Source organism: Poecilia reticulata, chromosome 11 (genome assembly GCF_904066995.2).
Source record: "Poecilia reticulata chromosome 11, P_reticulata-male-v2, whole genome shotgun sequence".
Taxonomy (NCBI): Eukaryota; Metazoa; Chordata; class Actinopteri; order Cyprinodontiformes; family Poeciliidae; genus Poecilia; species Poecilia reticulata.
The window spans coordinates 24,896,207-24,901,989 of NC_088840.1; the positions used below are offsets into that span (position 1 = coordinate 24,896,207).

The 5,783-nt window shown below is 37.1% G+C and overlaps 1 pseudogene; it reads right to left on the bottom strand.

The window, feature by feature from the left end:
* Positions 1-706: 706 nt before the first annotated feature.
* On the bottom strand, positions 707-1,079 carry LOC103472830 (Ig kappa-b4 chain C region pseudogene; annotated as a pseudogene).
* Between the last annotated feature and the right edge of the window lie 4,704 nt (positions 1,080-5,783).

A 5,783-nucleotide genomic window follows, 5' to 3' on the forward strand; every position in this document is an offset into this window, starting at 1 on the left:
GTCATGTCCTTCTGGTGCCTTTTGGCAAACCTCAGATGGGCCACAATCACAAGTTGGTTTAATTCAAATGCAACAGATGTGGGAAAGAGAGGGAAAAAAGAAGGAGAGTCTTCTACTACATTTGCAGAAATAGAGAGGGAAAAAAAGAACAGATACTAACAACATGTATGTAATTATTATGTTCTAAAAAGAACTTGATACTAATTACCACAAGATGTATTTATTGGTAAATTTGACCCAATATAATCTAAAACAATGTAATCTAAATACAAAGATAAGTGGAACCCTAAACACACACAGCAGTGGATCCTGACTGAGCAAGAAAGATGGAAATAAATGTTTTTTTATTGTCATGAATTAACGATAAAAAGTTACAAGTATTTTCTTCGTGATTTCTCATACATTGAAACCGGAAAAAAAATTTCCTTTCAGCACCTTGTTTTCTTAAAAATTGTGCTAAAATGTAGTTGTTTTATTATTATAGAAAATATATTTTTTTTACATTTTTACTCAACCTTCCTCTGAAATACTATCATTCATGGGAGACTTTTGTATCAACTAAACACAAGATTCTCCAGTGAAATATATAACTCAGACAAAACACATTGATGTGTTGATCCGTTTTATTGCTTTAAGATATTAAATCAAGCAGGATTGCAACAAGAAGCAACTGGGTTTCAAATGAAAAGAAGCTTTTGAAGATAGAAAGAACAGAAAGCAGTGAAAAAGCAACAGTTCCCATCTTCTGGCATGTCAGCTCAGGACTGGGAGCACTGGTCTCTCCTCAGTGTCTCTGTGACTGCAGACTGGGAGCTCTGGGAGGCCTCACAGGTCACAGAGCCCACCTTCCTCCACTGGTCAGCAGGGAGCCTCAGGGTGCTGCTCCAGCTGTAGAGGCCGTCATTCTGCAGCACCCCGGGGCTCCTGCTCTGCTCCAAGCTGCTGCTGCTGCTGCCGTCCAGCTTCCAGGACAGAGTCCAGTCTGAGGGGAAGCCCTTGTTGGCCAGACACATGAGGGTCACCTGCTGCTGCTGCAGCTCCACACTGGAGGGGGGCACAACCATCAGTGATGGAGGCACTTGACCCACTAGAGAGAAAAAAATAATTAGCTGGAACTGCTGTTGTGTGTAATTAGTCCAGGGTGAACAGCCACTCTGCAAACCTGCAAGGAGACGCAGGTTTAGTCAATGAAAAGACGATCTACAGTTTTTCACTTCCTTCTAACATGCAGGCATGACTGCTGAAGCGTGGAAACAGGCAGGTTTCAGAGCTAAAAATACAACAGCTGGTTTTAAGATCACACTTGTTTTAGCTATTTTAGTTAACTATTAGCCCACAATTTAAAACGTCTATAAATTCTGCATCAACCAGCAGATTAATTCCAACACTATCATCCAGTAGGCTTACCTGTTACATTTGTATTATTGCAGAAGTACAAATTATTCCAAAGAACAAATTATTTTAACAAAATGAATTGAAAGCATCCCATACTGAATTATTTCAGTGTGAAGGAGTGTGGAGTGCTGAGATAATTTAATGAAATTACACCCACAAAAATAGGTAATTACACAACTGTCTGATGTGATTCTACCAAAATACCTCTGGAAATTTAACATATTTGTGAAGAATAACAGAGGATAGATGTAAGTCATTCTGATGGCAATGAATCTTTAGTGGTACTTTTGAGAAGTATAGTCATTATATTTACAAGTGCATTTTGATTGCAATAAACTTTTCCCAACCTGAGTCTAAAACAGAGGAGGCTTCAAATCTTCAGCTTTAATTTTTTGTCTGATTCCATGTTTGATATTTATCTGAATAAAAATACATCAACACAGAATATATCACTGATATATGTTCAATGCAAGTATAAAAAGTAGAGGTTGATTTGATAATAAACACTTTGAAAAATATTAAAAATTTTATTATGCTTAATTATTTAATTCACATTTACTATCATTCCATAACAAATTAAAGGCTGGAATTAAAGACCCAAATGTGTTGAAGCAGAGGGTGAGAACTACTTCCTCTTGGAAACTATACACAATTATTTATATATGTTGACAGTAGGAAAAAGAATGAAAGATGGGAAGTTTTTGCTATTTAAGGAATCAGCTGAACTTACGGTTAACTTCAAGTCTGGTTCCTCCTCCGAACATGTGGCACAGTGATACAAACTCACCACAGCATCACACAAAAACCTTAGACTGAGAGACACAGAGCGTTTTATTCAACACAAACACTGAAGCAATGTTTCAAACATTCATGAAGTGGATGTGTTTAGCAATTTATTATTTATTAACACGTTCAAAAACTATTTTCAGAAAGCCTGTCAGAGAATGTCTTGTATATTTATTTAAAGGTAATCTTGATCAGTCATTTTCTTTAGGTTTTTGAAAGTTTAATTTCTTTTTTTAATTTAATTTGACTTATTATTACTCCTGATCACTAGCAATCATCACAACTTTAGTGTCGACACTTTTCAGTTTATTCAAAAGCCAGGTTCAAACTAAGTCTTTCAAAGACACATTTTGTTTTACATTCTTTAGCTGGAACTAAGGAAAACACTGTATGGCAAAGTAAAGTATTTTAGTTGTAACAAACTGATAGCATTAGAGCAATTATTTTGATTACTCTCGATGATAAAGGGAAAATAATGGCCATTTTTTTTACCAAAACTAATAAATAAATACATAAATTTTGACAAAAAATTACTTAGGCCATTGTTTTAGGAAGGTGACGAAATATAATCCTAATCTTTAAAACAAGATCAGTTAAGATTATTCTGGTTCAAAGATATCTTCCGTAGGCCTGATGCATATCCTTCTCACTTCCTGTTGTTCTTGTAAACAGTGCAATGCTACGTCTGGGTCTGGAGCACAGACTGGACTAAAAATGGACTGGAGAGAAATAAAACCTTCTGAAAGATCTTTAGAAAGATGGAAAGCTGTAAAACAAGATCGCTTGAAAAAACTAGAAAGAAGGAGTGTATTATGAGTGAAGCAAATTAAATTTGGTATAATTTGAATCCCTGGGGGGCTGCACAGTGGCGCAGTTGGTAGAGCTGTTGCCTTGCAGCAAGAAGGTTCTGGGTTCAATTCCCAGCCCCGGTCTTTCTGCATGGAGTTTGCATGTTCTCCCTGTGCATGGTGGGTTTTCTCCGGGTACTCTGGTTTCCTCCCCCAGTCCAAAAACATGACTGTCAGGTTAATTGGCCTCTCCAAATTGCCCCTAGGGGTGTGTGTGCATGGTTGTGTGTCCTGTGTGTCTCTGTGTTTCCCTGCGACAGACTGGCAACCTGTCCAGGGTGACCCCGCCTCTCGCCCAGAACGTTAGCTGGAGATAGGCACCAGCAACCCTCCCGACCCCACTGAGGGACAAGGGTGAAAGAAAATGGATGGATGGATGAATCCCTGGGGATGTAGAGTGCAGTCAGTAAGCATTCATCTTGCTGTTTTGTTAAGATTTAGTTAAAACATAAGCAATTATGAATCCATTCAAAGCAAGCATTTTACATCTACACACAAAGAAACATTTACATGTTCACATGTTCACACACCATGATAAAAGATGAGTTTTAATCCATATTGTAAGATGCAAAGAAAAGATGTGACTTTATTTAATCACTGATATTAATAATCCTAACCAACTCTTCTGCTGTTGATTTGGACTCATGTTTACATCAGTGAAGACTAAATTCATCTTCAGGAAAGTGGAAGTTTGAATGGAAATGTTTTTTCCGTTTTATGCTTCCTGACTTTAGCTAAATAACCATGGCAACCGTCAAGGATGACTGCTGTTCCCTGGTGACAGTATTCTGATCAAAATATAAACATTTTAAGTTATGGTAGACCCCAGGGAGAGTAACTATTTTATATGTTTACATATTTTGAGTGCCAGTGTAAATTACTTTTTTTGAATTCTATGTAGAGGTAATATGTATGTGTTAAAATAAATGAGTACAAAGGTAACTGTAAATAATATTAAATTATACAGGAATTACAGTGTGAATGGACTATACATGAATACATTCTCATCATGAAAGCAATTGATTCACTTTAATGCATTAAAAAGTTTGAAAAAATAAACATAAATGAAAATAAGCTAAACTTTATTCCACGTTTTCTTTATTTAAATAAAAACTTTTTCTTTATGTGTTTATTCAAATAACCACATTTCTCTGCACACAGACAAGTAAGTACAATGGATTGATGGATGGATGACACAAAGTAAAAATAAATATAAACCATATACAAGTGAAAACATTTTATGGAACGATGACTTTTAAAACTGATCATCCATTACAAATCCATTGGTTAATATAATCATTGTACTGTCACAGTAAAATTATTTCCATAAAAGGCCACTTTGCATCAGCAGCTCCATGCTCCAGCGCTCTGGGAGAGTTTATAGTCCTGACAGTTGAACACTGGATGACTGACAGCTGTCCTTCATCACAGCAGAAGACACAGAAATCCTCCTCATCATCAGAAACATGACTTTGATCTGCGTCCTCATCTGGACTCTCTTCTGCTGCTGCTTCACAGGTAAAGTCCAGAGAATCCAACTCCTCTCCTCTATGAACATCTGTCCCTCTGAAATGAAGCCGACTAAACCATGAAGCTGCTGCATGTTTTTGTCTCTGTGTCCACAGAGGTCAGAGGTCAGGTCACTGTGACTCAGCCTGGTTCAGTCCGCTCTGCAGTTGGAGAATCCGTCACGATCAACTGTAGGACTAGTCAGAGGGTATACTCTTGGAATAGTCAGGATTATATGGCTTGGTACCAACAAAAAGATGGAAAATTCCCTAAACTTCTCCTGGTTGATGCTAATAGACCTGCAGATGGGATACCTAGTCGCTTCAGCGGTAGTGGATCCAGTTCTGAATTCACTCTGACCATCAGTGGGGTCAGGGCTGAAGATGCAGCAGTTTACCTTTGTCACTGTGTTCATATGGGTAATAGACCAGGGCCGCACACACAGTCAAAACTCCTCTCACAAAAACTTCCTTCCAAAATAAACTGACTTTTGCCACAGAAAGTCACTGATCACACACACACACACACACACACACACACACACACACACACACACACACACACACAACAAAGTGCTAAGTAAACCTTTCAGATTTTCCCGTTTATTAATTAATTTGACAAAAAACAAAAGTGAAAAAATTAAACTCCATTAAGATGTTTATGTTGTGATGTAACAAGCTGTACAGACACAGAATTAAATTGATTTTAGTTTTTATTTGTTTTTAATTCATAAATAATAACGGTATCATATGTCAGTTATGATGTTATGCTCCTTTCCACAATTATAAAAAATTTAAATATTAAATATTGAAAGGTAAGTCTGTCAAATCTAGGTGAACATGTGATGTGTGTTTTTCTTCATGTTGCAAATACTTATGCATTTCACATTTAGGACTTCCTTAACAAAAACCTTAGGATGAATATAAATTGTGAAATACTTAAAACAATGTGTAAAATTCTGTAATAATCAAACTTTAAATTAAGTTATATTAAAATGCCATTAATTGTGAAGTGTTGAATACTAAACCCTTCATCCACACAAATGTTGTTTTTACAGGCACCAGCATCCATGAGCTTTTGTCAATAAAGATGGATGGATGGATGGATGGATGGATGGATGGATGGATGGATGGATGGATGGATGGATGGATGGATGGATGGATGGATGGATGGATGGATGGATGGATGGATGGATGGATGGATGGATGGATGGATGGATGGATGGATGGATGGATGGATGGTGTT